This window comes from Panthera tigris, chromosome A1, assembly GCF_018350195.1.
Source record: "Panthera tigris isolate Pti1 chromosome A1, P.tigris_Pti1_mat1.1, whole genome shotgun sequence".
In the NCBI taxonomy this organism is placed as follows: Eukaryota; Metazoa; Chordata; class Mammalia; order Carnivora; family Felidae; genus Panthera; species Panthera tigris.
In genome coordinates, this window is record NC_056660.1 from 186973275 (window position 1) to 186996111 (window position 22837).

General features: G+C 48.1%; 3 protein-coding genes across 6 annotated transcripts in view; 2 read left to right on the plus strand and 1 right to left on the minus strand.

The window, feature by feature from the left end:
- The window catches only part of CCNJL (cyclin J like), an 82877-nt gene extending 75700 nt beyond the window's left edge, over window positions 1-7177 (plus strand). The window contains exon 7 of the transcript XR_006220248.1: window positions 6655-7177. The gene's annotated coding sequence lies outside the window, so the exon portion shown is untranslated. The remainder of the gene's footprint in view (window positions 1-6654) is intronic.
- The window catches only part of PWWP2A (PWWP domain containing 2A), a 127456-nt gene that overhangs the window by 18811 nt on the left and 85808 nt on the right, over window positions 1-22837 (plus strand). The window lies entirely within an intron of this gene.
- Window positions 1-22837, minus strand: part of FABP6 (fatty acid binding protein 6) — a 41906-nt gene that overhangs the window by 9150 nt on the left and 9919 nt on the right. The window lies entirely within an intron of this gene.

Consider the following 22837-nt stretch of genomic DNA (forward strand, 5'->3'; position numbering starts at 1 on the left):
ACTGGAATACCACTGATTTCATTTTATTTGTTCAGATCAGTCTACAATAGGCTGTGAGGTTGTGTTCTGTACAGTGTGGTCCTCATCATACACTGCTAAGGGTGTGGGAGAAGAAGACTTGTGAAAAATAGAAATTCCTGGGCTCTCCGGTGCCTGGGTGGCTCAGTCAGTTAAAATGTACGACTCTTGACTTTGGCTCAGGTCATGATCTTAGGGTTCATGAGATCAGTACCACATTGGGCTCTGTACTGACAGTGCAGAACCTGCTTGGGATTCTCTCTCTCCCTCTCTCTCTGCCCCGCCCCTGCTTGTTTCTCTCTCGTGCGTGCACGCTCTCTCGCTCTCTCTCAAAATAAATAAATAAACTTTTTTTTTTTTTAAAGAAATTCCTGGGCTCTGACCCCCAGAAGTTCTGACTTCGTAGGTCTGGGTGGGGCCCTGGAATCTGCATTTGACACACCCCCAGTGGTTGTGCTGCACAGTTACCCTGAGGAGCTGCAGGCCAGGGGATGTGGGCAGGATGGACCAGACAGCCTCTCCAGGGCCCTCCAGCTTCCTCTCCCATTGACTTCCTTCTGCATGGTCAAAACTGTTTTCTCCTAAATAGCATCAAGGGCAGGACCGGCGAGGTGGGGGGTGTGGGAAAGAACAACACTGGCACCCGGATGCCTGACTCAGCTGTGCTCCTCCTCTCCCCTTCACTGGAGTTTATGTGTGCGTCTGACCCTTCACCCCTTCTCCACCTGCGCCCTGCCTCTTTTCCTCTTCAGCTGGGGTTCACGTATTTGTTCAGACACTCACTGAGAACTTTCCAAGAGCGGTAAATGAACTCAAACTGCCTCCCTATCTCAGTGAGTTTTTATGGGGCAATTGAACTAACAGAGAGAGACTCTACCCCAATGGAGATCAAGTAGGGCTCCAAGGCCAATCCCTTGGGCCACTCCAACTTCCCACCTGCACTCTGGCTCCTACCTCAAATCAGCCACCATTATTCTGAGAGTAGCTAGCCTAGGGAGTGGGAAATGCAGATGCTTTAGTCCATGGTTGGAGCAGTAGCCTTCCTCCTAGCCCCCCCCCCCCCCCACCTCAGAACCTTCCAGTGCCTTGCACGGAATAAGAGACTGATTAGGGTTACACATTCCTTAATCAAACCTCCTTCCTCTTCTTTCCTCAACCAAAAATCTGAAGTGCTTCTTGGGGTTCATCCTAGAGTGTCAAGGCTAAATGGGATCTCTGAGGGCAATTTATTCCATGATGATTCTCCCAGCTCTCCTCTCAGGACTCAGCATTCCCTTGGAGCTTCCAGTCAGTACTTTGTTTACCCACAGTTGGAAGCAGAACAGATGGAGACTCTGAGGCCAGAAGGCCTGGGTCTGAATCCCAATCTGCCATTCACCGGCTGTGTGACCTTGGGCAAGTCATGTATCTTCCTGTATTTTTGTTTTCCCATGAGTTAATTAAATAAGTTAATCTCTGGAAAGCATTTTCTGCAGAGCCTGGCACAGACTACAGACATACTTTGTTTTGTTGCACTTTGCTTTATTGTGTTTTGCAGATACTGCACTTTTTACAAATTGAAGGTCAGGGCAACCCCAAGTCAAGCAAGTCTACCGGCCCCATTTTTCCAACAGCACTTGCTCACTTTGGGTCTCTGTGTCACATTTTGGTAATTCTAGCAATGTTTCAAACTTTTTCATTACCATTATATTTCTGATGGTGAGCTGTGATCAGTAATTATGACTGGAAGCCCAGACGATGGTTAGAATTTTTAGCAATAAAACGTTTTATCATTAGGATATGTACATTGTTGTTTTTTTTTTTTTCAGACATAGTGCTATTTCACACTTAATAGACTAGAGCACGGTGTAAATATAACTTCTATATGTGCTAGGAAACCAAAAACTTAATTTGACTCACTTTGTTTTGATATTCGCTTTATTGCAGTGGTCTGGGACTGAACCCACAACATCTCTAAGAGTTGCCTGTAGGTAAGAGTGTTATGTAAATGTTGCTATGGCAGGCTAGCTGTGTAGCTTCAGTGCTGCTGTGCCTGGCCACCAGCTTTGCAGTAACAATCAACTCCCTCTTTGCTAAGTGTCAGAAGCCCCAGGGTCCCGTCCTCATTCTTGTCTATTCTCTGAGCACTCACTTCCCTGATGAGCTTGCCCAGTCCAAGTCTTTAAGTGTCATCTATATGCTGATGACTCCAGCTGTTCTCTCCGTCTCAGACCTCCTCTGTGGACTTATGTCCAACTGACTACCACCTCACGTCTTATGCCATCTCAGATTTAACATGGTTAAAACCCCTGTTCTTCAACCCTCAACAAAGCCTCCTCCTCCCCTGAACTTCTCCATCTCAGTTGATAAGAAACCTACCCGGAGCCAACATCTATCCCGAACCTGTGATGTCCTAAATGTTTTACATGAATTATCTGCTCAATTCTCTCAACCAATTGGTTAGGTAGTATCCTCATAATATCCTCACCATGTAGATGAGGAAACTGAGCCTCAGAAATGTCACATTCAGGTGGTAATTAGAGACCATAGCCTGGCTTCAGGTCCTGCCCTCGTGTCGTCGTCGTCTTCTTCTTCGTCTTCGTCTTCTTTTCTCCTGCCCTCATGTCCTCTAAATACAGCAATTGGTTTGGATGCAGCCTCCAGGACCAACTAATTCTTGTGTCAAGTGTTTGACACATGGCATCTGGAACTTCCAAGAGAGCTGTTATTATCCCTATTTACAGAAAAGAAAGTCTAAGCCCTGAAAGGTTAGATGACTTGTCCAAGGTCACACAGCTTGTTGCTGATGACACTTGGATTTGAACTCAGTTCTCTCTGACCTGAAGTGGTACTTAACACCACTATGGATCCTGCCAGATCCCTGATGAAAAGCCGAATATCGGTCTCTGGTTCTAATGTCAAAATTATGACCCACGCATTCATCAATTAATTCATTCGATATACATTTACTGAGCACCAGTCTACGTGTTAAGGAGCAGAGATGCACAGCAAGAGAAAACAGTCCCCACCCCAATAAATGAAGCTCGGCCTCATAGCTCATTCCCCTTTCCCCCATGCACCCCCCTAATTTTAGCCTCACTTCCTTTCCTATCCAGCTCATTGATGCATCACTTTCTCTGCCAGGACCCTCAGTGTTCATTGGTTGGCTTCCCAGGCCCCATCCTTGGACCAAAAAATCCCTGTATTTTCACCTCCCATCTCCAGGATTGCTGATTACAATCAGAAGAAAAGGTACAGTGCAGGGAAGGGAGAGTGACACCACTACAAGTTCATGATCCTCCCTCAGTCGGGTATTGAACACTCACTAGTCTTTCCCCTCATCACTGGGTGGTTATCAACTCTTATCAAGTCTCCTACATCATCCCCACCACCCAAGTCCACCTCAGTCCCAGCCATCACTTTAATGACCATATACTAATCCACATTATGGATATATCACAACTTAGTCAACCAGTCTTTATTGTTGGACGATTAGGTTAGGTAAGAAAAAGTACATACATGAATAGGAAACACCACAATGTGGAGAACACAAAAACAAAAGCATTATTCAAGACCATGAATTAACATGAAGAGTATTATTTGAGGCAAATGGGATGGGGCTAAAGTTCTGGTAGATGTTCATGGGTCATAAACCAGTACAGGACAGTGACCTCAGAGATGGTCCCTGGAGATGAGATGGGAAATCCTAGACAACCTTTGGTCTTCAGGACAGCCTCCTCACTGGAGACAGTATTCACCAAACAGGGCAAACCCTTGTTTTCTGTCTCTGCTCTGTGTCTCTGACTGTTCCACTCAATTTTGAGCTGATGGAATATCTGACTGTTGTAGACACAGTCCTTGATGTTGCAAATAAAGAAACCTACTTGAACTAGACTAGGCCAAAAGAAGGGACCTATTAGGTTAAACCATACCCAATTGCTAATATTTGATCTTCTTGACCTTTAAAAACAACAGTTTTTTGTATGTGGTTCAACCTAATATAAGGATGTGGGGCCAACTTGGAGAACCCACAGGGTAGAAATGGAGTTGGACAGCATGAGGAACTGGAAAGCATCAGAACCAATTTCTCCATTATCATATGCAGCTTCTTTCCCTGTGTCTACTTGATTCTCCCCTCTTGTCCTTTCTCTGCCCTGTCAGTGCTCACAGAGAAAAGGGCTTTCAGAGCAACCAACAGAAGCTAACTCAGGAGAGACACTGTGATTGGTCTATCGTGAGTCAGGTATCTGCCCATGGTCTGATCATCTGTGGTCACAGAGGCAACGGTCTTTACTGCAAGCGATGGAAACAGATATGAGCAGAAATGAAATTTATTGAAGGGATATGGATTAGGTCACAGAATTTTCAGGCTTGGAAAGCAAGCGGGGACAGAAGAGGATAAACAGCTAGAAGAACAACAGCCTCAAATACATCACAGTAGTGGTTTTGTTGGGATCTTGCTCCCTGTACCACCAAAAGATGGACTGGACAGTTTGCACCCCTATCAACTGTGATACAGCTCACTGGCATTGCAGCCACCATTCCCTTGGGCAGTGGGTATGCCCCCCGCCAAGCCTTCCCCTACCCCCACCAGAATGGATTCTCTTGTCCCTGCTTCTTTGCATCACAAGCTGCAGAGGAAATGTACCTGTGGGAATGTCTGATTGGTTGAGCTCAAGTCAGGAACAGGTACCTCATTGCCACTGGTGATAAGACCATGGCGTATCTGGCCTTTGCAGCTTTGTACTGGGAAGTGGCCTTGACCCCATCTTCCACCAGAACCCATGCAGTGGGGAGTTCTCTAAACATAGAGGAGGGTGCAGACACTCCATCCCACCAAAGGGACAACTTCTCAGGTGGAGAGTGACAGTTTTTGAAAAAGGGACTGTGGAATGGGCAGTTGCCTAGATAGTGTCCACAACAGTGACCTCTCCCCCAAGGTCCTGCCTAGCTCATGTGCTGTGCCCTCCATGAAGCTTTTCTCTCCTTCCAGTCCAGTTCACCTAGGTCTCACTCTCTTCCACTTAAAACCTGCAGAGGAGGGCACGGGATTAAATTATTACCCTTGCTTTTCCGTCTGAGATTGAAGCAGCTGGAGGGCAAGAAGTCTGCCTTATGCTTTTCTGTGACCTGTACAGCAGCTGACTCAGGGCAGACGTGTAGTAGGGACTTTACAAGTACTTGTTAATTGACTCAGGCATTGATCAGGACTCTTCCTGATGTAGGTAACAGACACTGATTCTTGGGGCACCTGGCTGGCTCAGTTGGTAGAGGACACAATTCTTGATCTCAGGGTTGTGAGTTCTAGCCCCATGTTGGGTGTAGAGATTGCTTAAAAATAAAATCTGTAAAAAAAAAAAAAAAATGCTGATTCTTAGTGGTAAACAAACAGAAAAGTAACTTCTTGGGAGAGTATGGGGTAGCTCATAGAAAGGATGGAAAAGCTAAACCACCAGCCCTCAAGATCACACTTAACACCACGGAGCAAGAAGGAAAGACCAGTGCCACCTTCAACCATCATCCATCCTTACAGCACACCACTCAAGACTCAAATTCCGAGCTTGGCCAACTATTGGCTGCGTCACCTGGGCAGGTCACTTAATTTCTGCACTTGGGTTTCCAAAGTGGCAGAATGGGGCCAACAATTAAACCCACTTCATAGGGCCACGGGAGGATTGGATGACTCCATACATACAGGCACTCAGAAAGCAGACCAGCACCTGCTCTTACAGAGAAAGGGGAATGCATGTTCTTACAAGAACTACAAGTCCTCTCCATGATTCCTTAGGACTGGAGAAGAAGATTGTTCACTCCCACATCTACCAGTCTAATCCTGACTGGGGCTGTAGCCAGGAAGGAGGAGGAAAAAGCGTAGGAGGTAGATCCAACAACATCCAAACAACCTCACCTCCACACTTACTACCAAAGCACCCCATGACCCTCCAAAAGTATTGCCTCGGGCCAAAGTCAGGTGCCAAAAGGTCTTCATCCAGTTCCCTATGCAATTATTCATCTCCCCCTCTCCTGCCTCTGGCTAACTGTGATTAATTCTTGTGGTGGTCACAGGAATCACTCCTAATGAATTTCTAATGAACTCATTTGGTGTTAATGCGGTGTGTAATTCCACAGGACACTCATTATAATTTAGCCTTATTAAGTCTCTAGTTATTGGGAACTACTATTCCTCTAAGCTCATAAGGAGGAGAAAAGTAATTATCCGGAGCAGGCAGTTAAATTCGGGGATGGATTGGACATTCAGAGAAGGGCGAGAAGTGACTACTCATTTTTTTTTTTTTTTTTTTTCTCCTTGGGGTATACTTCTCTGCAGAGAGGAACCAGCTGTGCAGGTCTTTGAGCTGAGGCAAGAGTGCCCTCCCTGATTTTATATCCCATAATTTTAAGAGCTGTGCAGGCTGCAGTCTGCTTAGTGGGATTTTTAAGGCCCACCCAAAGGTGGCCCTGCAGCCAAATTGTCCACTCGCCTATTGCTTAGGTCCGAATTTGCACCACAGGGATGGATTCCTTTGTCTTGGAGGCACTGTTGCACCTTGGAAGGTGACCTGTGCCACACCTCAGAGTTCACAATGTGGTTACTGATAAGCTATCTTATCTGATCATCATAGCATCCCAGTTACTATCATTAAACTTCTTTGACAGATAAGGAGATTGAAGTTCACAGAGGTGAAGAGATTTGCCCAAGGTCACTGGGCGCCAGAATGGAAATGGAACTCACATCTCCAGACCCCCAAGTGAGTTCTCCCTCCAGCTCACCTCTCATTTACTGCCTGGTATGCTTCTCATGTGCACATGGCTCATATTTCACTCCTAGGCCAGCCATCCCTTGAGGATGAAGCTATTTCTATGACCCTCTTTACCTCTTTGACTGCCTTTGGTTCAGAGGGTGGGCTCCAAGGCTTTCTTGGTAAGGGCAGGGCAGGCCTCCTGAAGGCACCGAGAACATTCTCTCATGAACAAGTTGCTTCTCCCTGAAATTTTCTCTTTAGTCCCAGTTTCTTACAACCACCTTTATACTTCTAGCTAAAACGTAAATTAAACTTTTCTTAAAGTCTGAAATCATTTTCTCAGGGTGATAAAAGTAAGCAATGCTTTTTGCATAAAATTCAGAAAAATGCAGAAAAGTCTAAAGAACATTCAGGGTCAGGGCACCTGGGTGGCTCAGTTGGTTAAGTGTCCAACTTCAGCTTGGGTCACGATCTTGTGGTTCATGATTTCAAGCCCCATGTCAGGCTCAGTGCTGACAGCTTGGAGCCTGGAGCCTGCTTTGGATTCTGTGTCTCCCTCTCTCTGCCCCTTCCCCACTCAAGCTCTGTCTGTCTCTCTCTCTCTCTCAAAAATAAATAAACAAAAATTAAAAAAAAAAAAATTTTAATGGTGTGCCTGGGTAACTCAGTCGGTTAAGCATCAGACATCAGCTCAAGTCATGATCTCGCGGTTCATGGGTTCAAGCCCCACATGGGGCTCTCTGCTGACAGCTCAGAGCCTGGAGCCTGCTTTAGATTCTGCGTCTCCTTCTCTCTCTGCCCCTCCCCCATTTGCACTCTGTCACTCTCTCTCTCTTTCTCTCTCTCTCTCAAAAATAAATATTTTAAACATAAAAAAAGCTTATACAATGCTAAAAAAAATTAAAAAGAACAAAGTTTGTTTTAAAACAAATAAAATACAATAATAAAGAACATAAGGGGCATCTGTAACCCTATCACTCAGATGTAACTATTGTTTGACAGTTGGTATATATATCCTTTGAGAACTTATGATAGGCACATATAAATATACATACAAACATTTTATTCACAGTGTGATTCTACTATATGTGCTACTTTGGAAATTGCTTTTTTTTTTTTTTAAGATTTTATTTTTAAGTAATCTCTACACACCCACCATGGGGCCTGAAGTCACAGCCCTGAGATCAAGAGTCACATGCTACACTGACTGAGCCAGCCAGACTCCCCTGGAAATTGCTTTTTATTAAACTTAGCAACATGAAATTTCTGAAAGATGAATTTACATTGTCAAATAATAAAATCTAACCTAACAAGAATACTCTCGGTAACTACTCTGGGTTATGAGAAGATACAAAAGAAGGAGAATTTAGAGAATAAATCCCAAATAACCTCATCCACAAGCCAGAAAGCAAAGGTACTTATTGCTACCTATCTTCCACAACATCTCCATTATCAATGTGCCTTATCAAGCTCTAAGTGCAAAGTCACATGGCACCAGGCACCCTGGGAGTTTAAAGGTAAACCCAGGGGCCTGATACGGCCCTTGCCCAGCTCCCCAAGCTCATTTTCTGTTATGCCCTCACTCTCTGCTGCAAACTCATCATCACTGGACACACACCACCCACCAACACACAGACACACACTCACTATGTGCTCTTTTATACCTCCTTGCGTTTACACATACTATTCTCTCTACCTGGAATACACAGTGGTGTAATTAGTGAGAGCTCACTTTTGTGCAATAACCAATTCAATTGTTTGCCTAGGAGGTAAACAAAGAGAGCTCCTTGGAGGGCGAAGCAGGTTTTGTGCAAATGTGGAAGGAAGTGCTGGGCGGGTGGGGGGAAGGTTTTCTTCCCCTCTGAGGTGGAAACAAACTCATCCCGGCCTTCCCCGGTGCTGTATTTAGTTCAGCTCCCATGACCATGGGGCTGCTGTGCACAGTCAAGCCACCTGAAACTGACTTCCTGATTCCTGGGCCGTGTTCTGGTCTGCAAGTCCCTGTCTCCTAACTCTCTCCAGAACTTTCTGTCAGTCCTGGGTGAGGTGCTGTTGGCCTCTGCCAGTGGTTTCTCAGCTTGCTCCCAGCCAAGTAGACCCTTGGAGCTGTGGGTATGTTCACTATGGCTGTTCAGATGTGGGAAGGAATGGGTAAATTCATGTTGACATCGATGTGACCCATATGTGTGTCTGTGTGCCTATGTGTGCAAAAATGCATACTGCCCAGGTGCATTTACATCTGTGATACTGCAGTGGAAATCGCATGCATGTGTGAGAAAGTATATGTATGTACATATATACATATATCCCTATGTCTGTGTGTAGGAGGATGCATGCTTTCCCTGTGTATAGGTATGTATGCATACGAAGCACAGAGCACATGTGCTTAGCTGTGGTTCTCTGTGAATGGCTTGGACCTGTTTGTATACTGGCATGTGGGAGTGTTTATTTACCGAAGGGAAGGGAGATGTTGGTTGGATGCGGTAGACTACAAGTGGAAAACAAACAAAGCAAGTAAAAACCCTCAAACAATAAATAAAGTTATTATCTTACATAACAGGAGTTCCAGACGTGGGGAGGAAGGACTCTCAAGATGACTGATTGCATTGATCAAAATATCTTTAAGAACCTGTTCTTTCCACCTCTCCACTATGCTTGATTCTATATCCTTCTGGTCACAGAGTGACTGCAATATTTCCAAATCACACACTCAGACATGAAGAATCCGGTAACAGATAAATGCATCTTTGCTTTTGGGGTGACTTTCCTAAGAAGGAGGAAGTTGTCCCCAGAAGCCCCAATCCTACTCCCCCCACCATGCCTCATTGGCTAGAACTTGGTTACATGGTCAAAGCTAAACCAATCTCTGTTAAGAGAACTGAGACCACCAATTCCACTTAAACTAATTAGGCCTCCTCCTGGAACTAAGGATGGAATTAGCTTTTCAAAGCCCAAGGCTGCTCAGAGGAATGGCAGTCATTTGACAGAGTTTTGTCAGGAAGACAAATGTGTGGGCACCTGGCTGGATGAGTGGGTAGAGCATGGGACTCTTCATCTTGAGGTCATTACTTAAAAAAATAAAAACAGGGGCTCCTGGGTGGCTCAGTTGGGTTAAGCATCTGACTCTTGATTTCGGCTCAGGTCATGATCTCATGTTTCATGAGTTCGAGCCCCACATCAGGCTCTGTGCTGACAGTGAGGAACCTGCTTGAGATTCTCTCTCTCTCTTTCTCTCTCTGCCCCTCCCCCACTCTTTCTCTCTCTCAAAAAAAAAATAAACATGAAAAAAAACAGTGTTAAAAAGGAAGACAAATGGGAATGGATGTCGGGTAGACAGTCAATAGTGTCTAGTACAAAGGTGTGTGTATGTATGCGAGCATGTCTGTAAGTGTACATGAGTCTGTGTGTATATAAACATAAGTAAGTATACAATATGTATGGGTGTTTCAATTGCCTATTGTTGCATAACAAACCATTCCAAAACATAGTGGCTTAAAACAACAAAGCTTTATCAGTTCCCATGATTCTGTGGGTCAGGAATTTGGGCAAGGTGTGCCAGGGTGGTCATCTCCACATGGCATCTTCTGTGGTCACTCACAAAGCTATATTCCACGAGTAGCTGGGCTGAGCTGGAAGGTCTAAGGCTTCCCTTACACGTCTGACACAGTGTTCCTCTGCACAGTTCCTCTCTCTCCTTACATGACTAGTTTGGGCTTCCTCACAGCATAGTGGCCTCAGGAAGGGTGAATTTCTTAAATGGCAGCTGACTTCCAACAAGGTAGAAGCAAAAACTCCCAGTCATTTTGTTTTATTTTGTTTTGGGTTTTTTTTTTTTTTTTTTTTTGCCAGTCCTCTTAAAACCTGGATTTAGAACTCTCAGAATGTTACTTCTACCACAAGTATTCAAGAGGAGGGAAATAGAATTTGCCTTTTGATAGGTGGGAAAGGATGCACAGGCAGAAGAGAAAAGAATCAATGGCAGCCATCTTTGGAAATGATCTACAACAGTAGGAATATGTATTGAACATGAAGATAGGCGTGTGTGAGTGTGTGCATTTTTGTTTGTATGTGTGTATTAAGTCATGTAGGTATATGTATGTAAGTGTACGTGTGTCAGTTAACACATGCATGCCTGTTTATGTGCATATATGTACATGCAGATGGGTATTTGTGGAGGGATGTGCATGTACACATAAGGAGAGATGCACATGTGTATAGGGGCGACTGTCCACCTGAGCTAGGGGCTTGCGCCAGTAAGGAAAGCTGGTGGAGTTGACCTGTCCTAGCTGTGGCCTTCCTGGGTAGATATGCTGAGACTGCCAGTCTTGGCCAAGGTAACAATCTAATCATTACTAGGATTTTGTCCTTGACTAGTAGGCTGGGGGTCCCAAGCCAGGCATAAGACTCAGCCTTTATCATAACCTCACTAAAACCACACTGATAGCAGTGGAGAAGGACCCTCTACAATTTTTTTTTTTTAATTATTCCCTGAGGTTCTGGGGTTTTCTACGTAGGGAACTACTGGCTCCATGATCCCCACCCCATCCCAGCCTTGCCCTTGGAGCTGTAAACCTCATGACAGGATTTCAGAGACAGTAGTAAGCCCAAGTTTCAAGGCTGCTCACAGGGTGGCGCTGAACCCTTGGCTTCTCTTTCACAGCACGTTTCCCAGTAAAGAAACTATGATGGGATGGCAGGACAGGAAGCAGGAGGACTTGGAGGCTTGGGACTCTCTCTCTCCCTCTCTGCCCCTCCCCAGCTCACATACTCTCTCTCTCTCTACCTCTCTCTTTCAAAAATAAATAAACTTAAAAAAAAAAAAAAAAAAAAAGAGGCTGGCACTTCTGCAGCCTGAGTTCAGAGAGGTTAGGGAACACACCCACAGTGATCCAGCTCTCAAATCATAGAGTCAGGATTTGATCCTAGACTTAACACTGTGTTTCATGGCCTCGACTTCCACCTCAGAAAGTCACATGGCCTGTGACTGTGCAGTGAGGGGCTTGAAAAGGAACTGGTTGGAGTAGGGCATGTGGGGACGTGGGCCCCTCTCCACGGACCATGTTCGGTTCCACTTCTTGCAGGAAAGCCTGAATCCCCAGCAATCTTCCCTATTTTGGGGGCTGGTTTTGTGTTTCAGGCTAGGCACCCTGGCGTCTGGCTGTAGGGCTTACCACAGAACAGGGTGCGCAGCGGGTTTGCTGACGGAGACGAGGCAGAGGAGCTTAGGTGAAGGGTGGGGGAAGCTGGGTAAAGACAGAGAGAGAGGCCCCAGCAGGCAGGACAGAGCCAAGGCTGGCTAACAGCCCCAGGCACTGCTCCCTTCTCCCGCCCCAAGCCTCTGGCTGCCACAGATGCCGTGACCTGGAGCGCCCTCTGGTGGTGCACTCTGCAGCCTGGCCTGCTAAGGCCCATGGGGGTCTGGTCCAGGGAAGAGGGACTGCCCCTTTTGTCCACACTCATCTCTGGGGGGCTGGCTGGCCTGCCACTATACCGGGGAGTGTCCTTCCTCGGAGGAAAGCCAGCTCGATAATAGTAACAACGAGGCAATCACAGAAAGAGTCACAAAGGGACTGCTGGAAGGAGGAAAAGGACTCTTGAAGCCATGACTGGCCCATCAGAGTTACAGAAAAGGTGTAACAAACCCCGCACGTGGCCTCCCCACTGTGACCTGGGACAGCATAGCATTTGCACCAACGACGTCTTGGCACCTTCACAGGGCTGCCGGGGTCAGCATCTGTTGCCCTATCACCAGCGGCTGGGCCAGCCTCAGCCTGTGAGCCTCCCTGAGGCAGAGGACAAAGCCTGCAATGAGATGGAGCCATAGGGTAGAAAGGGGTTCTTGAGGGGCAACTGGGTGTCTCAGTCAGTTAAGCATCTGACTTTGGCTCAGGTCATGATCTCACGGTTGGTGAGTTCGAGCCCCACGTTGGGCTCTGTGCTAACAAAACAGCTCAGAGCCTGGAGCCTGCTTCAGATTCTGTATCTCTCTGTCGCTCATGCTCTGCCTCTCTCTGTCTCTCAAAAATTAATAAATGTTAAAAAAAATTAATAAAAAATTTTTTTAAAAAGGGGCTCTTCAGATCATCTTATCACTTGTTCCTTGTCTATTCTAAATCTTCTTGATCCCCTACTATGTGCAGACACACAGGTCCCGAGGATATGGAAATTAACAATAGGCAAGGTCCCTGACTTCCGGGAATAGAGATCCCAGGCCAGGAGAATCAAACAACAAAGGAACAAGGTCAAAAGTGCTGGGAACACCACACAAGGGCGTGATGTGCCAGTGTCTAAGGAGGTCCTTTTCAGACTAGTGGGCAGGGAAGGCCTGGGAAGAATTTTTGGTGTAGAGACTTTAATGCTTAGGACACAGGACTGTGAATAGCGAGCAGAGAAACTTCTGGCAAAAGTTCAGCTTGTACCAAAGCTGGGGTGGGGGGTGATCTCAGTATATTGCAGGAATAGAAGGAAAGACAGGGTGGGGTGAAAGAAAGAGCAAGAAGGGCTGAGGTCAGAGAGAGGGCAGGGACCACACAGGCTCCAAGGCTGTGCCAGAGACTTGATTTGATCCTGAGGGCTGAGGCTGTCATTGGAGGGCTTTGACCCTGAGGACGGTGTGATCCGATTTGCATTTTTAATAGGTCGTGCCTTTTGTCTTGTGGAGAATAAAGGATAGAGAGAATGAGGGTGAAAGCAAGGAGGCCAGCTAGGAAGTGACTCCAGGTCTCCAGATATAGAGATGGTTGCTGAAATGGGGCAGGGAAGAGTCATGTTCTGATGAATCTTAGGGCCACAGTGGATAGTAGATGGTGGGAAGGACCTGCTGGTGGATTGTCTGGGAGAGGCTGGGAGAGCCGAGACCAGGCTGGGTGCCTTCCCTCCCACTCCACATCTTCTAGCCTGGGTATGGGCCCTACTGAGTCATCTCCCTCAGCTCACTTCCAGGAGGGGTGAAGGACCTTAGACTCCACTGCCAGAGACCCCCAGGCCTGGATCTTGTGTGGGTGTGTTCAGACACTAGGGACCTGGGACCTGAGGTGCTTTCAGCATTCTATAGCTCTCTCTCCCTCCTCTGCAGTCTCTCATTCTCCTCCCTGGGTCCCTCCCTTTGCCCCCACCCCCTTCCTCTCTCTCTGTCTCTCTCTCTCTCTCTCTCTCTCTCTCTCTCTCTCTCTCTCTCTCACACACACACACACACACACACACATACACACACACTCACACACATACACGCAGTTTACTGCAGCCTTATCAGAAGGAAGCCTCCAGCAGAAACAAGGGGTCTCCAGGGACACAGCAAGAGGCGCTGACTGTGGAGTTTTCCAAGGAGGGGGAGGCAGGCTGTGCTGCCTTCCACATTCCTTCCTCCGGTCCCTGCTGCTTCCACAGTACCCTCCTGGCTCTTGCAGCAAGAGAAGCTGTGGTTCCCAGCTAGAGGCGATTTTGTCTTGGGGCATTTGGCAGTCCCTGGAAGCATTTTTGGTTGTCACAAGTGGGGAGGGAGCGAGACAGGCATCTAGCGGGTAGAGGCCGCTGAACCTCCTACAAGGCACGTGACAGCCCCCACCATAAAGAATGGTCTGGCCCCAGATGTCAACAGTGCTGAGGGTGAGAGAAACTGCCCTAGGCTCACTGCCATCAAAAATGGAAGAGACTGTCCTCTTCCCTGGTCCTGCTGTCATCACGCTGCCATGGATCAGGTGGTGGCCATGTGGCCGTGCTGTGGCTTCCTTTTCTCCCTTAGTCCTCTCAGCTACACAGTGAGGTAGGTAGTAGTATTCGCCCAAGGTCACTCAGTCAGTGAGAGGCCTGGTATTCAGATGCTAAAGCCTGAGGTTTCACTGCCCCCTCCCTCAAGAACACATTTCACAGGGAGAGTCACTGTGGTTAGCAAAGGGACACTCTGTTTCAAGTGAAGTCTTACTGGGAAGTCTAAAGTGTAAGAGGTAAAGTAGGACTGCCTAGGTTGAGGCAGCCTGGGAGATTATCAAAGCCCCCACACCCTCACCCCTGCACTTCACCCTTCAAGGCCCGTACCCTTGAACCTCTAAGGCCATCTCTCTACTCTGGGCCACCGCGGAGGGCTACACGGGTTGTGCTCTGCAAAATGGGGGACACCGTTCCTGTGAGCTACCTTGTGAGGCTGGTAGGGTTAAGGCAAAGCTACGTTTAGGGCAGGGGTGGCAAATAGGTTTCATTTCGAGTGTGAACATGCATTGCTTGTTAGACAAGGTGCCATGAATAATTAATGAGGTCAGGAGCTTCGGGAAGGAGGTGTGAGGTAGCTGTGAATGCTGAGTATCTGCCTTCCCTGTTCTAAGATATAGGAAATAGGAAATTGAACCTTACTAGGAGATATCTTGCCCCTCTCCTTGCAACTCAGTGGTGAATCCAAAATGGAGCTGTCAACCCTATATTGAAAACACACATGTACACACACACACACACACACACACAGACTGGAGGCCCCTATACATGGCAGTCCCCAAGAAGAGCCTCCAGCAGGCCCTGGATCGGGGAACCAGCTCTGCCTCTTTCCCAGAACCCTGTCAGGTTTGATTTTTGGGTGCTTCTGACATTTGTCTTAACCTAATATTGATGTAGAATCCTGTTTGGGCAGAGAGAGGCTGCCATTGAGATTTTTTTTTCCACTTACTCACAACCCTTTGGTGGGGAAGGTTTGGAGCTAGAACTGGCAGAATGAGCCAGATTAAGGATGCCCCTTCACCAGGTCCCACACTGGAGTAAGATCCTTCCTCTTGAGGGCCTCAGAGTCTTCCCACCCTTTGTCAGTGGCATCTCTGGGGATCTGGCCAGGAGGACCAGAAAAGACCTTGTAATGCAGGACAGCAGGCACTGTCTGTTCTCTCTGCAGGGGGTTTCCCAGCTGCCCTGGAGCCTGGGAATCTTCCAGCCTGGGATGAATCATCCTGGCCCTCTGCCTTCACCCCCTCCATTGCTCTGCCTGGACCCAGCTACAGAGTGAGGCCACTAAGGCCAAAACTGATGTTCTCCCTTCTCTGTGGCTAGAGAGGCCAGGAGATGCAAGCTGCAGCCTCTCTAGGACACCATACCACAAAGAGAAGAGTGGTACAGGGAGGTGCTAACAGAAGCTGACCTCCAGGAGGAGAGGGAGGGAGACCCGTCATGCATTGCGATGTGTACTACAGCGGCCCTATTTCAAGAAACAATTAACAAGAGAAAGCATCAAGGGGTGGGTGGCTGGCTCAGTCATAGGCATGCTGCTCTTGTTCTTGGGGTCATGAGTTCGAGCCCCATGTTGGGCATAGAGTTTACTTAAAATTTTGTTGTAAAAAAATGGTAAATCAGTGAGTGAGGTGCCTGGGTGGCTCAGTAGGTTAAGTGTCCGACTTTAGCTCAGGTCATGATCTTGTGGTTCATGAGTTCCAGCCCCACGTTGGGCTCTGTAACAGCTCAGAGCCCTGGAGTCTGCTTCAGATACTGTGCTTCCCTTTCATTCTGTCCCTCCCCTGCTCTCTCTCTCTCTCTCAAAAATAAAATGAAAACATTAAAAAAACAATTTTTTTAACAGTAAATCAAAACAAGCAAACCATATTTATGGGGCACCTGGCTGGCTCAGTCAGTAGAGCATGACACTCTTGATCTCAGGGTCATGAGTTTGAGCCCCATGTGGGGGTAAAGTTTACTTTAAAAAAAAAGGAGAAGGAGAAGAAAAAGGAGGAGAAGAGAAAGCATCAGTTTGGGGCTGGATGCTAGAGCCCCTAGAGGGGAAGGTGGGCCAGGCTAACCGCAAAGAGTTAGCAGAGTCAGCCATGGCTAGATGGAGGGGCTCTGGGTCTCATCCCCTTGTCTTGGCCTCGGAAAGATGAAATTGTGCCTTCCCAGGAAATTCCTTATGTGAGTATTTGTTTATTCAGGAAAGAGATACTTTTGAGCGCCCACTTTGTGCTTTGTACTACACCATGTGCTGGCCAAGGTCCCTCCTTCCCTGGAAGAAATAGCCCTATAGAGTGTGTGTGAGGTATAGACAGGGAAACAGGCGGACAGTGCCAAGTGGGACTGGGGCCGACTGATGCGCTACCATCAAGGTGGGGTCTGATAAGCAAGGGAAGCCCTCCCAGCGGAAGTGATGTAGAAACTGGGTCCAAAGAATGAATCAAAGCCAAGGAGGGCTGGGGGCACAGGGAGAAGGCTGTTCCAGGCAGAGGGAGTCTGGGGGAGAGATCCAGCTCTGGGACAGAGAGAGGATGTGGATTTCTTATAGGATGTGGGAGCTGTGTGGCCATATCTCTAGCTACCTTTGAGCCCAGACAGCTTTCAAGCAGATCCTGGGCATATGTACAGTGTCTGGTCTTCCTGTGTGTGCACATATCTCTCTCTGCCCAGGGGGCCAGTGAATCACCAACTCCGGACTGGGTATGTTTTTGTGGTTGCCTCCTGACTGTGTGCCTGACTAACACAGGGCCAGGCACATGATCAGGATCAATTTCTCTTGAAAGGTTCTGTTGCAAGTTCATGATCTCCCACTGAGAGAATAGAGATCCAGGGACAATGAGTCATTAGCTCATCAGATATTTGTTGAGCACCTACTCCATGTCAGACATGGGCTAAGCATTGGGGACTGAGGAGAGAACAAGCAAACAAGTTTCCTGCTGGAATGGAGTTTACATTCCAGTGGGGGAGGGACCAGGTGTGCAGAATATCAGATAGCACGACTGCCAGAAAGAGGACAACACAGGTCTTGTGATAAGAGGGTGGGTGGGTGGGGTGGCCAGAGAAGCTTGGCTGGGGAGGTATCACTGGGCCATCTCCCATTTGAAAACCTGCAAGAGCTCAGGGGACTGCTGAGGACTTGACACCCTGGAGAGTCAGGGGAACAAAAGGAAAGGCACTGAGGCTGGAGCAAAGGGAATGAGGGCATGAGGGGGGTCAGGGCAGAGACAGGCAGTGACTAGATGGTAGAGCACCCTGCGGCTGATGTAAGGATTTGGATTCTATTTCAAGTCAACTAGGAAGTCTTCCAGGGTTCTAAGCAGAGATGTGGTGAGGCTTGATCTGCCCTTTTAAAAGATCACAACAGCCCCCGGGGTGCCTGGGTGGCTCAGTCGGTTAAGTGTCTGACTTTGACTCAGGTCGTGATCTCATGGTTTGTGAGTTCAAGCCCTGCATCGGGCTCACTGCTGTCAGCACAGAGCCCACTTCGGATCCTTGCCCCCCTCTCTCTCTGCTCCTCCCCAACTTGCACTCTGTTTGTCTCAAAATAAATAAATAAACTTAAAAAAAAAAAAAAGATGACAGCAGCCCCAGAGATTTGGGGTATATTTTCAAGGATAAATGAAAATAAGTTGCCAATATGTTGGACGTGGGTTGAGGGAAGGGAAGAGTCCTAGAAGACTCCTGGATTTGGGGCCTATGCAACCAGTTACTCTAGCTGTTGTCGTCAGAAAGAGCTCATTTTGGGGTCAGATAGGCCCAAATTTCAGTCCTCATTTAACTTTTTCAAGCCTTGGTTTTCTCTTCTGAAAAATGACAATGAATGACAGTTGCCCACAGAGGGTGTTAATTCTTGTCCCTTGACCAAAGAGATTACAGATATCCAGAAAGATAAAGTGTCCTGTCTAAGGTCACATAGCCAGATGAAATACCTCTAAGTTTGCTCACAGGAAAGCCAGGAAGATGTATAGAGGCCCCAGAGGCCAACCTAATACCCAGTTCAAACCTCAGCTCTGAGCATGCGACTCTTGATCTCAGGGTCTTGAGTTTGAGCCTCGCATTGGGTGTAGAGATTATTAAAATAAACTTAAAAAAAAAATCTCAGCTCTGAGTCTCAGTTTCCTTATCTGTGAAATGGGAATATATTTCTATCTCCTAGGCCTGAGATGATTAAATGAGATATTGCAAGGTGAGCCCTAGCACAGTGTTATCATATAGTAAGCACTCAGGAAATGGGGGGAGTGTGGGACCTGTCCTCCGAGTCCCTATGTTCTGTTGGGGACACATGTCAGCTACCACATGAAGAATAACATCATTCATGCAGTAGCTTCATCTGTGGTCTGACTTCATCCCCACAGTCATGCTGCAATTTGTCAGTATTTGGCAGATGAGAAAACAGCTCCAGCAACGCCAAAGAACCAGCCCCAAAGCTCACAAGACAAAGCCTGAGCTGTAAACAGGGGGAGTTACAAATTGATGCCTGTGGCCAAGTTGCCTGTTTTCGCGCAGTCTGCAAGCCAAGAATGGTTTCTAAGGTGTTTTTTGTTTTTTTAATGTTTATTCAGTTTTGAGAGAGGGGGGGAGGGAGGGAGGGAGAGAGAGACAGAGAGAGAGAGAGACAGAGAGAGAGAGAGACAGAGAGAGAGAGAGAGACAGAGAGAAACTGAAGCAGACTCCAGGCTCTGAGCTGTCAGCACAGAGCCCAATGCGGGGCAACTCAGGAACAGTGAGATCATGACCTGAGCTAAAGTTGGAGTCTTAGCCTACTGAGCCACGCAGGCGCCCCGGCTTTTACGCTTTTAAAAAATATATAAAAAAGAATAAAATTTCTTGTAACAATTATAAGAAATTCAAATTTCAGCTGCCATTAACAAGGTCTAATGGGAACAGCCTGGCTCATTTGTTTAAAGGCTGCTTTCGCTACAAGGGCAGAATTGAGTACAACAGAGACAGTAGGGCCTAGAGACACTAAAATTTTCACTCTCTGCCTCTTTATAGAAAGCGGGGGACGGGGTTGCAGCGTGGGAGAAAATGTGCAGACCCCTACTGGAGGGTACCCCTTCCCTGCAACAGTTCTCTCCCCAAGGAGGTAGGATGGATAAATGGCATCCAAAACAACCCAGGGTCCACTTGAAGGCCTTGAGGGAAGGTATTTTCAAATCCGAAGAAGGCGCGTCATTACACAGACCGCTCTAACCTGGAGGGGCCTTGGAGAAATGGAGCCCAGCCGCCTCTTTTTAGATGACAAAAACTGAGGCCCAGAGACGGAAGGCAACCTGCCCGAGGCCACCTAGGACCCGGCGGGCAGCCAGGTCGGGGGTGGGGGTGGGGTGGAGCCTCTCCCCGGCGGGCAGATGCGGGCCAGCTCCCGGGTGTGAGGCGCCTGGGGCCCCTGGGGCCTCTTCCGTTCAGTTGGGCCCCGGGGGCTGCAGGTCCCAGGGCCGGGAAAGGGGCGGCCTAGGAGGCCTCTCTCGGGCGGGAAAGGGGAGGGGCCTCGGCTCGCCCACCGCTGCTCCCGCCTCGGCGCTGCCCCGGGGCTTGCCCTCCCCGAGCCCCGCCGGCTGTAAGGAGGGAGCGCGCTCTGCCGGGGGCTACCTGGGTCAGGGGATCGGCCCGGCTGTCTTTTGTCTTTCTATTTTGCAAAGCACGAAGACACGCCCGCTCCCCTGGCTCCAAGAGCAGCAGGGACGCGCGCGGCGGGGGAGCGGCCGGGAGGCGGGGGGGCAGCCCCGGGTGGGGCCCTGGAATCCGAGCCCCGCCCCAGCCGGTTCCCCTGGGGGGAGCCGGGAGGGCCGGCCCCAGGGAGTTCAGCAGGCTCCTTTCAGTTGCAGCCTGCAGAAATAAGAAACCGACTAGCAAACATTTATTAAGGGCGGGGCTGAGGATAGGTGCGCGCAGAGTTCGTCGGTGAAACTGTTAGATCCTACGCCTCCACAAGCCCGAGCTTCCCGTGGCGTCCATCGTCCCTCACCTGGCCCTGGCTGCCACAAGGCTCTGCACGACTGATTTGACCCAGATTTCCCCCCTTCCGCGACCACCCTTCCCTCGTGCCCTCCGGAGCTACAGTCTTCAGCAAACTGATGGATACTCAGCTTCTCCGCACGTTGCTTTCACCTTCCTGCCCTGAAACCTGCCCACCCCACCCAGGACCCCAACCTTACAACCCCTTCGTGGGAAGCTGTTAACTTTCCCACACACTGCAGTAGATCGGGGCGTGGAGGTGGGGGGTAAGGGCACTCTCTTGCTTGCTCCTCGTGGAGCTTTGTAACCCATTTCTCCTCCCTTTGCCTTCTCTACTCATTAAGTCCTGTGGACTTACTACTACCAGTCTAGACGGCCCACAACCCCGCTTGTTACTGAAGGGAAAAAAACATTCTCTATCCTTCAAGCTTTAACTGCTGAACTAAGAGTTAAATTTACATGGGATAGATTAGCAGGAGACAAAACACCACAGTTTTATAACGTGTGCTCAGAGGCCCAATAGTGAAATTGAGACCCAAAGAAATGACTAAGGCATACTTTTTAGACAAAGGGAATAAGACTGAGGAATCCACCAGACAAAATTTAACTTTGGGAGCTTTAGTAAGGAATGCTAAACAGAATTCGGACTGGGGTGGGAAATTAGTGAGAAGTAACAGGCTTGTTCATACAGCTTTCTGGGCTCTAAATTTCCCATCTCTGGATAAGGCTGTCTCTTTACCTCCTGGTATAGGGAGAGTGCCTTTCACGTGGTAGCTTTATTTCCTGCTTTAAGGCAGACAGAGAAGGGTCTGGGTGTCTCACTTGCACAGGCTGTCTCTTTGGTAACTTTTATTTAAAATCACCACTATGCCAGGGACACCTGGGTGGCTCTGACTCTTGATTTCGCCTCAGGTCATGATCTCACAGTTGGGATCTAGCCTCAAGTTAGGCTTTGCAGGGACAGCATGGACCATGCTTAGGATTCTCTCTCTCCCTCTCTCTCTACCCTTCCCCTGCTCCTGCTCTCTCTCTCTCTCTCTCAAAATAAATATAAAACATGAAAAAAAATAAATCTTTATAATCACCAGTCTGCCAAAGTGGCCCATCTTGGGACAGCCTGCTCTTGGTCCCTACCTTACTTTCTCCTGCAAACTTCATTAAAGCAACTCTCACTGGTCAGACATCTCCCTTCCTCCTGTCACCCTCAACCCATCTCAGCCACTTCCTCCCATGGTGGTATCTTTAACCCCTATCACCAGCATTACCATTTTTTTTAAATGCTTATTTATTTTTGAAAGAGAGACAGAACCTGAGCAGGGGAGGGCAGAGAGAGAGGGAGACACAGAATCTGAAGTGGGCTCCAGGCTCTGAGCTGTCAGCACAGAACCTGACACAGGGCTTGAACCTATAAACTGCGAGATCTTGACTTGAGCCAAAGTGGAATGCTTAATCGACTGAGCCACCCAGGCACCCCTAAGAGGTCCTCATTCTCTTTGACCAGCACCTCCTGTCCCTCTTTTTCCCTTCCCTTCCCTCTAGCATCTCGTAACTTCATCTGGACCTCCAACCTATTGTTTCTTTTAGTCACCTTCTCCCTTCCTTCCAGCGCTATATCCTTCCCAGACTCGCCCTAGTATTAGTTTTGTATTACTTCCCCTTGAGTGGAATGCTTTCTTGAAAAGCTTTTGTTCTCCCACAGAAATGTCTTGGTTTTCCTTGTACTTCACTGGCTGACCCTTCTCATTCTCCGAAACAGGTTCCTCTACTAGGCATCAAAATGGCACACCCCACTCCCTCTCCTCACACATGGTCCTTGAACTCCTTAAATCAAGGCACTTCTAGGTGATCCTGTCCTATGCTGTGACTTTAAGTAGCACTCACAGGCCATCACACCATCATTGATGTCTTCAGTTCTGACTTCTCTGGGGTCCAACCACTAACTTGACCCCTGCACATGGATGTCTAGTAGTCATCTCAAAGCTAACATTTAGGGGTGCCTGAGTAGCTCAGTGGGTTAAGTGTCTGATTATTGGTTTTGGCTCAGGTCATGATGTGACAGTTTGTGAGTTCGTGCCCTGCGTCTGGCTCTGGCACTGCACTCACAACATGGACCCTGCTTGGAGCCTCTCTCCCTCTCTCTCTGCCCCTCCTCCTCAAAATAAATAAACTTAAAAGAAAAAAAAAAAAAGCTACCATTTATTCACTGAAGTGGCCCTCTGCTATTTTCGTGCTGATAGGACTCTCTCCCCACGTCCCCAGTCCTATGTCTTCCCCACTGCCATCAATGGCATCCACAACACAATTACTCAAGCCCAAACATGGTGTCATCTTTGATTCCTCTCCTCCCTTCTATGGCCACAAGCAGCCTCTCAGGAGTCCTTGTCAACTCCAAATGAGTCCTTGTCTCCAATAGGTCTGAACACTTGACCCCTAGATTATCACAA